The sequence below is a fragment of the Acartia tonsa genome, chromosome 9 (genome assembly GCF_053477335.1).
Source record: "Acartia tonsa isolate MP-2025a chromosome 9, ASM5347733v1, whole genome shotgun sequence".
Classification (NCBI taxonomy): domain Eukaryota; kingdom Metazoa; phylum Arthropoda; class Copepoda; order Calanoida; family Acartiidae; genus Acartia; species Acartia tonsa.
The window spans coordinates 1,444,624-1,455,035 of NC_137268.1; the positions used below are offsets into that span (position 1 = coordinate 1,444,624).

General features: G+C 30.2%; 1 long non-coding RNA gene across 1 annotated transcript; it reads right to left on the reverse strand.

Moving 5' to 3' along the window:
• Window positions 1–4,963: 4,963 nt before the first annotated feature.
• LOC145327679 (uncharacterized) lies at window positions 4,964–5,619 on the reverse strand. Its single transcript, XR_013882219.1, has 2 exons — window positions 5,475–5,619; window positions 4,964–5,210 (listed from the first exon to the last, which is right to left on the reverse strand). It is a non-coding gene; the product is annotated as an uncharacterized LOC145327679 (long non-coding RNA).
• Window positions 5,620–10,412: the final 4,793 nt, after the last annotated feature.

The window sequence follows — 10,412 nt, forward strand, 5'->3', positions numbered from 1 at the left end:
TGGGCCTGCCGGCGGTTGAGGAGGCAGGTAAAGGCGGTGTTTGATGCTGGCGGCGATTTTAATCAATGATCTAATAGTCATATACCTAGTTTGCTTCCCAGTTTTTAAAATTTAATAAAATCTTTAAAATTGACGATTTTATGTTCATTTGTTTACAATTTAGAAAAAGTCCGAGGATATGTGGCGCACCCTGTACATATAGCTCTTTTCCCCTCTATTCTTTTAATCTGTCAATAATTATGCTTGGAGCTTTTTATTTTCGATATTTTCTCATTTATTTAGTGCCTACACCTGCGCTGGGATCTAAAGGGATAAGACAATAGCCAACAAATTAATGTTCATCCCCAAAAATTACCCCTGTACAGTTAATGGTTGATACGTTTAGATAACAAATGAATCAAAATTCAATTAAAGTCCCCAAAGTTGTTAAACCAGTGAATAAAAACGTTATTATAAAACTTTTGGGACTAGTGTAATAAACAGCCCAATGAACATTCCCTGCACAATACCTGCGTTGTTCGAATCATACATAAAGAGAAAACAGAAAAAGTGACAAATCTGTGCTATTAAACATTTCTCAAGTATGGATTCAAAACCAATCAATATCCGCTGAACTAGAACAGGCTGTTAGCCATACTTAAAAATAATGAATAGCATCGTATAACAGACAATTTTCCACGGATATTAAAGAAATCATAGAATTGAAATAAGTTTTGTTAGTCTTGCCCCTCGGGGCTAATAAAACTGGTTTTTAATCTCATACTTACTCATTTTAATATCCACGGAAAGCTGTCTAAAGAACGATATAATAAATAAACTATTCCATAAAAGCATTCATGTTAAAGGTTATAAAAATATTTGTAATAATTTGTCAAATTTTATTTAAGTTTATATTTGAAAATGTAAATGTTGGGGTGCATAGTATAAATCATGGTATAGATGAAAAAAACTATGTCTTGAGAAAACTTTAAATATTTATGATCCAACTTTTTTTAACAGTCAAGTGTATTTAAGAATGTTTTAAAGCAATACTTTTCTATAACTTCCATCCGTTACAGTTAGCTCCTTTCGTTAATCTATGTATGTTAGAATTGTCCTCTTGATTTCAATTTCTAGATAATGATTCCTGTAAAAATAAGGTATATTTGAACATGCTGATTTGTAACTTTTTTTGACATCAATTTATTTTATGATATTATTATCCCATTTATCTGATTTTAAGAAAAATGATTCCTAGGACAACAAGATACAATATTTTAAGCAAAGCATCTCTATATCATTTTCCAAAATTTAAATATGTCCTTAAATGAATTTTACCACAAGTTTATGCACTTTTTTGTTCTACTGTTTGATGAAAGATCTTTTATGGATGTTGTCATCCTTGTTTGTCTCTAAAAGCTTACTTTTGAATTTTGAAATATTCTTGTAAGCGCATTTAAATAGGCAGCCGCCAAGCCATTTTTTTTGAAGAAATGGATCAAATCTTAGAGTTGATCTAAAAAAATACATATTCCAAAAGTTTTGATATAAATTGGAATGAGTTGAGAAGAAAATATTAAGATTTAGACTAGCTTAACATTTAAATACAAGAAAATATATATTTTAGTAGCGAAGCTGCTCTATAAGTGGTTTTATCTACCAAAAATCAGAAATTTTAATATTAACATTCATAATAGTCACACACTAGTCCCCAAAATTTTAAAAATATCGTTTTATTCTTCCTTGCTTTAACAACTTTTGGACATTTTCTAAATTTGATTGGTTGGTTCATTTAGTTGGGTTTCAAATACAGAAGGGGTAATTTTGTGTATGATCATTTAGGATGTACATCAATTTGTCGGCCATTGTCTTATCCCTTTAGATCACTGTGATTGTAAAATTTTTTTTGTCATTTATGAACAATAACATTTTCCATTTTTTAATAAAACTAATTTAGTCGAAATAAATAAATATTAGTAAATAAATTGATTTACAAATAAATTTGATAGGATAAGGACGGACGGACATTATTATTGTTATTGAGTGAACATAAAGTAAAAATTAAATAGTTTTACTTTAACAAGGATGACAACATCCATAAAAGCGAAGCTCTATAATGGAAGGACAAACGGACATTAGAGCTTGTATAGTGTCTGAAGTAAATAATCAGAATATAAATGTATAAAAGTCGAAGCAAAATTGTAAGTAAATTTGTTGAAAAACGGCCTGATACAGGATAATGTTAATGGACATACTTATATTTTAAGGACTTGATTATAGAGTTGCTTCGCTTATGATATTGTACTTTTTTTGTCCCAGGAATCAGTATACCAAAAATCAGATCAATCTGATAATTAGATCACATAAAAATTTGTTGTTAAAAAAGCAAAAAATCAACAAGTTTAAAATGGACGTACGGACATTCTGGTAGTGATTATAGAGTTGCTTCGCTTTCTAAATCGTACCTAACTACTACAGGAATCACCATGCAAAGTTTGAAATCGATAGGACAATTTTAACATGCCTAAATTAACGAAAAAAGCTATCCGTTACGGACGTACGGACGGACCGACCCTAATTATAGAAAAGTTTCGCTTTTAAAAATATACTTCAGTTAGGTATTCTATTAAAATATAAAGTTAAGAGTACCTATAAAATTTTGTATAAAAAGATGATGAAAAAACTCATAAAAGCGAAGCTATACAAGTCAGACATACAAACATTTCCTTTTAATAATTATAGAGTAGCTTCGCTTTTGAAATTTGGCAGAAATCACCATGCCGAGTTCTAAATTTATGGGTAAATTCTAACATGACTTTATCAACGGACGGACTGACCCTAAAACTAGATGGCTATGTATTGTTGTAAGGAAGGTCCGCTCTCGTAAGGTGGCAATGAAAGTTTGTAAGATTATTTGCTTTGTTTGAAAGTCAAACAAATACTTTTATGGTTACTTGTTCTCTCCCTACATTTGCATCCTACGTGTTTCATTTTAACCAGGGATCTAAAGGGATAAGACAATGGCCGATAAATTTATGAATATATGTATGTATGATACGCAGAATTACCCCTTCTGAATATAAAAGTTGGTGGTTGAAACGTTTGGCATTCAAGATAATGATCAAACCAGTCAAAATTCCATTAAAGTCCCTAAAGTTGCTAAGCTAATGAATAAGAAAACGTTATTATAAAACTTTGGGGACTAGTTTAATAAACAGGCCATTCTCCCCCCCTGTATTTAAACACATGACTTTCTTAAGTGGAGCTTTAAAATATACAACATGATTTTGAAGTAGAAGGTGTAAACTTAGACAATATTCTTTATGCATGTTATAATGCGTCTTTACGAGCAGGACTTAGAACATTAGAAGCAGTCAGCATTTATATCTTACTTTTAAATATAACAAATTTAATTTTTAAAAAAAAATTTTGTTGAAAATATAAAGGTGCATAAAAATTTGTAGCATTAAAGATTAAAGAATGAATAAGGATAAAAAGTACAAATAATTAAAACTTAACATAGATCATCATTTCCATTAACTTGGTCTGACCGCATCAACCAAAGTTGAGGCACAGAGCATCATTGTATAAATTTCAAAACTTTACCACCCCAATAAAATGGTAATGTTACACAAATCTTATTGTAATTACATGGGCTGAAATGACTCTAAACCCCCAGCAACCAAATCATAATCATATTTGGTAGCACAACATCAACACTTATAGAATACAATATTTTAGCAGGAAATAATCAAAGTAGAAAAGAATAGAATAGTTATTTATCGCATCGTATTATAGACAGCTTTCTGTGGATTTAAAAATGAAATTGTTTTTTATTAAAACCAGTTTTGTTACTCCTGAGGAGCTGATAGCCCGGGCTAACAAACCTGGTCTTAACTTCTGTGATTTATTTTGATATTCGTGTGTCCAGTTCACAAACAACTTTTAGAGGTCGAACGATTTATTCTGTAGGTCAACCTAAACAAGTAAAACTAACAAATGCCTTTATAAAATCGGTCAACGTAAATCTTCTTTAGGTCGACCTAAAATTTTCAGAGGTCGACCTATGTCTTTTGTGAACTAGGCTGTGGAAAAATGTCTGAATTACGTACCGGTTCTCATCCAGCGGATATTAATCGGTTTCGTAGTCATACTGGAATAGTTATTTCTCGTATCGTATTATAAACGGCTTTCCGCGGATATAGAATGTACAATTATAAGATTAAAACTAGTTTTTTTTAGCCCCTAGTTTTAATCTTATGATTGTACATTTCTATATTCGTAGAAAACTGGATATAATACGATGCTAGACATAGTTTTTTCGTATCCATGAGAACCGGTTCCTATCCACCGGATTCAAATGAATACGAGAAAATAAATTAAATTATATTAGATTTAGCTACCATATAATAAGCGAAACATCTCTATAATCAAGTCTTAATACTAAAATAAGTCTTTATTAAACACTAAGCTATAAAAATTGGAAAGGATTTTAATGAATATAATAGATTTGAAATCTGCATAGAATTTTAAGGAATTTTTATAAAATTCGTTTTTTTGTATAATTCTTTATCTATAAGCGCAAATACAAATTAAGTTAAATAATTTTGACATCTGTGATTGGTGGATTATAAACTATCTGCGCTCTGATTGGAGAAGCTTAAGTGACGTACATCATTCAACCGATTAGAGCGCAGGTAGTTTCCAATCCACCTATCCTATTGGTCAAAATTTATAAACTTAAATTGGATTTGCGCTTTTAAATAATGAATTATATAAAAAACGAATTTTATAAAAAATCCTTAAAATTTTATGCAGATTTCAAATCTATTATATTCATTAAAATTCTTTCCAATTTTTATAGCTTATTAAACACCCTTTAATGTTCGGCTATTTTGCGATTTATTTATTTCCATTTTTCGGACGTATGGTCCTACCCTAATTATAGAAAAGCTTTGCTGTTAAAAATAGCAAAAAAACACTATACAATACTTAATTTTTTATTTTACTTTTTTACACTAAATATTGGATTTACATGAATTTTGAATTTAACGGCATAGTCTTGCCAAAAGAGATATGATAACTATGATAATTATAGTCAGGACAGTCCAGGTGATCAGATAAGGTCGACAGTAACCCACAGGTTGGAGAGGACTGTCTCTGTGGCAGTAGGAGATGTAATCATTACACTGCTCGTCGGTCAGACAGTGCCCGCTGTATATACGGTCAACCTAAACAAGAAGTTGATTGATATCGTAATGGTCATCTATTAAACTATTGCAAATTTAGCCTAAAACCATCCAGGGACCTAAGGAAAGGACAATTCTAACATGAAAATTAACAAAAAAAAAACTAACAGTTCTGGAAGGACAATTAATCAAATTGAGATATAATTTTTATTATTGCAAGCTTCAATTTAGATTTCTTAATTTACATCTATTCATAATATACTAAAATCATGATTATATCATAAGCCATTAAATAGCAAAACTAACCGCTTCGACCAAATCAGCTTGGACAGCTCCGATGCCAAGAACAAGAAGAATTAAAGACTTCAACATTTTGTTTCTTTGTATCGTAAAGTTAATCAATTACTAATTCTAAAGTTAGTGGATTTTTAAAAATTAAGTTTGTGGATTTTTTATAAAAATTTTCGAAGATTTTTTTTCAATATTATTTTTGGAAGGACAAATTATCTTAATATAAGAATGTTTACATAATGAAGTTGTTATTTTGTAGTTTTCTTTTGTTTGTTATGATCCTAGGAACGACTTTTAACAAAATATATAACTGTAGTCATGTTATTTTTAAAAAATAAATGTTTAAAGACAGGCTTAAGTAAGCTATGTTATATATTGTGAGCTGTATGAGTTCATATTATATTTCATTTTCAATGCATATTAGCCGGGTCAAAAATTTGTATACGTTTTGAAACATTAAAACCTTGTAGGTAAATATGAAATAAGATAATAAAATAGATTATTGATGATATTATTAAAATCACTTTTTTTCGAAAAAATAATGACGACAACATCCATAAGAAGCATAGTACACATTAATATGTTAATATTATATTTTATTTTCGACAAATATTAGCCTGTTCAAAATTGGAATATGTTTATATCATCAAATTTAATATTAGTAAAAAGTTGAAAGAAATCATTCCCTTTCAACAGCAGCCGAGCAAATCCCATCTCATTCCTAGGAAAGATAGACAAATAAAAAATAGACTTACAAATTCGAATTATAATTGTTATTAATCGCATCGTATTTTAGACAGCCGTTTCCAGTAAGTAAAATTATAAGATTTAAAATAGTTTTGTTAGCCCCGAGGGGAAATGGCAGGGTTTTTATAAAATGTTTCTTAGTTATTACACATTATCCAATTATTGTTTGCTTGACTTTAACAAGGCGTTTGACAGTCAATGGATGGCTAATATTAGAATCCTTTTTTCTTTATTTGAAAATTCTGCCATAGTCCTTTTAGATTTTGAACCTTTCTAATCCATGATGTTAAATGTCCATTTATTATGTATTGCAATAATATGCATTTCTATGTAATATTCAGGGAGAGGACAATGGATGTGTTTAAAAGTATCATATGTGAAACTTTGCATTTTGTAACTAAAATTTTTTGTGTGGGTGGGAAAGAAAATTTGTATATTGTTTAATTTTTCTTTAAGAGATGATAATATCATAAACGCAAAACCTAATCAGTCCAGCAGTTAGCGAGATATTTTGGTACATAAATAATAATCATAGATATTGACATCTTACCTCTTTTATGTAAGGAAGAAAAGTTCTCGAATTTTTTATTTTCTTAAACAATTAGCTATACTTTTTGGGACACATTCGTTCATGTTAAACATCCAAATAAGATGTGAGAAATGATTATTAAATTGTTAATTTCTTAGGTTTAAATTATTATTATTGCTTTGCCTACCAACATAATTCCACATTTAGAGATTATTTAGACTGATTAATCTAGAGTGTTTTACAATTTCCTTCCAATAATAACATAACATTTATTTAACTTTAGCATGTTTTTGTACAATCTACAAGATTAAAATTGGCAAGGACGTCCAATGGGGGGGGGGGGTTAAAGGGGTGATTTCCCCCCAAAAAAAATTTAAGTTTGAAGTTTTACCCTTCCCAAAAATGAAAAAAATGAACGTCCTTGCCTACATAATAAAGATATAAAGATTACCTCCCCCCCCCCCCAAATGAAGGCACCCCCAAAATTTTGAATTTTTACCCCCCCCCCCCCCCACCCCCGCAAATGAAAATGCTTGGACGCCTGGTATTAATTTTATGATTTTTATGTCATTAGGAGAAAACATTCTATAATACGATCCTATACATATTTTTTTAGTAAGGCTGAGAACTGGTTCTAATCCAGCGGATATTGATCGGTTTTGAAGCCTTTTTAGCCTTATAGAGTAATTTTGGTACAAAAACCAGCATTCCATTGAATCTCTAACGTCTAGAGATAAAGTTTTAATTTATTATTCTCCTTTTATATGTGACATTTGAAAGGTTGAAACTGTTTACACCAAAATGATTTCATAAATTCATTCCATATATTACAGTGAGTAGTTTTTGTTTCAATATATTTCATTTCGTATTTTTTCTATTTTGTATTGTATTTCAAAACTAGATGCAGCCTCTGTAGATTATAGGGAATAAACTACTAAATAAAATATATGATATATACCTCCCCTCCCCTGCCCAACCAAACAAAAACTATTTGAAACTAACATTTTGGCAAATTCGCCATAATCATAGCTCTAAAAGCATACTGAGGTGGATTCTTAAAAACCTTTTAGTCTCACTGGCTCACTAAAAGCTTCTGTGAAAAATCCTCCAAAATCGAATAACAAATCTACAAAAATTAAATAAAATAATCAAGGGTTATTAACATAAGATTTTGTTTAAGTTTTGTAGAAAATGGAGGATTTTTCACAAATTTTTTTAGCGAGCCTCACTGATTTTAGTGAGCCAGTGAGCAAAACTGTTTTTTAAGAATCCACCTCTGTACTGCAAACCAATATGAACACTTGTAGAGAATCAGACCCTATTATGAAGAATTTTATTATGCAAATTTGGTGCAAGTATAGGATACATTTTAAGGACCTGATTATAGAAATGCTTTGTACATTTTAAGTTAAAATATTTTCCAAAAGAGCATTGTTTCAAAATTGTATAATATTTTTTTCCCAATAAAGTTAAAATCGGCTTTTTTAAAATGAACTTTTTAGTAACAATTGCAGTAACATCACTATTTTAACGATGAGAGCTACGTTTTGCATTTGAACATACAGGCCATAAATAAACAGAAGCTTCACTCCTAACAATATCTAGATAGTAAGGTATATAGATAAATAGATATAATTCAGGAATCTAAAGGAATAAGACAATGTCCGATGTATTGATGTACATTGTACGTCCCCAATTATAAAACACAAAATTACTCCTTCTATAGATTACAATAAGTGGTCGAAACGTTTGGACACAAACTTCATGAACAAACCAACCAAAATTCAATAAAAGTACCCAAAGTTGTTAAGCCAACGTATAAGAAACCGTTTTCAGACTTTGGGGACTAGTGTAATAAACAGCCCAATGTCCCCTCCCTCCTTGGATATGTTATGTGTTTATTGTATGATAATAGCTGTGATAATGTGGGTAAGTGTTGAAACTTATCTGATAGATAGATAGATAGATAGATAGATAGATAGATAGATAGATAGATAGATAGATAGATAGATAGATAGATAGATAGATAGATAGATAGATAGATAGATAGATATAATGTGTTTATTGTATGATAATAGCTGTGATAATGTGGGTAAGTGTTGAAACTTATCTGCAATGTATTTATCTATAGATAGATAGATATATAGATAGATAGATAGATAGATAGATAGATAGATAGATAGATAGATAGATAGATAGATAGATATAATGTGTTTATTGTATGATAATAGCTGTGATAATGTGGGTAAGTGTTGAAACTTATCTGCAATGTATTTATCTATAGATAGATAGATAGATAGATAGATCTAATGTATTTATTGTATGATAATAGCTGTGATAATGTGGGGTAAGTGTTGAAACTTATCTGCAATGTATTTCCTGCTGCAGGACCAGAGGGATATCATATCTCAAGAAAAAAATATTTTTCTGCTGTCGAATATATCAAGTCGCCTTTTTATCAATCACAGAGCTGGATCTTTAAATCGTTAAGTGGTGCGCTGAATCCGGGCGATCCAGTTCACCCCGGTTTGGCGCGGCAATGTCACTCGTTGAGTGCCCTTGCCAAGGCAGTACAGCACCAATGGGCGCGCTGATTCGCCCATTCCATTTTGATTTAAAGATTGAAATCTAATAATATCTAGGTGCGCCGAACTAGATTGCCCCGATTCAGCGCACCACAAAACAATTTAAAGATCCAGCTCAGCTGAAAGGCATATAACTGCCAAACTGCTGGCTGTACAAACTAAGTTATACAAAAGCGCAGCTCACGAAAATGCGCGTGTTCTTCTTTTATAACTTTTTTAGGTTAGGATAGGTTAAGTAAAAGTCAAAAGACTTCAGGTTGCTACGACTATAATATTGTGTATACTTTTATGTTGTGAATATAAAAATAGGTGAAAATTTTCCATGTTTATAGCTTCGATATCGACTAATATCCGCTGGATTAGAGTCGGTTCTCACCCATACTAAAAAAATATGTATAGCAAAGTATGACGTACAATTATCCACGAATATTAGAATAAAAAATAAAAAAGTATAATAAGAGTTTTGTTAGCCAGTGCCCTCGGTCTCTCGGGGTATTCTTATAATTTTTCATTTTAATATCCGCAGAAAGCAATCTATAATGAGATGCATTAAATAACTTTTATTATTTTTTCATTGACTATCCCTTATCCCTGTAATAATATAAGATTAATGGGTAGATCACCTACTATGTTATTATTTACTAAGTATATTTGCGATTACTTTTATTTAATGAAATCTTCCAATTTTTAACATGTACAAAACGGCCTGCTTAATAGCTTCAAGATCCATGTCAGATCTATATAGGAAATAAATGTCTATAAACGAGCTCAAGTTTTCCAAGGAATATATGATTAAAACTCATAGTGCTCCAATAATCCATAATAAACTCTCATTGCCCAGAACAATAAGACCCATTATTTTACTTTATTAAAAATAAATTCATTTTTTTCATTTCATGTTGCTATTTACCTTATATTGATGTATTTAATTTCTAATCATAAAAAAGAAAATTTAAATTTATAATATGATAAATTTAAGAAAACTTTGTTTTAAAAGAATTCGATTGTGGCGACATTTTGTGTGTTCAAATATTAAACTAAAATTGTAATCATCATCATTAACCCTTTGGTGATGGTAATGTAAAGAAAAAA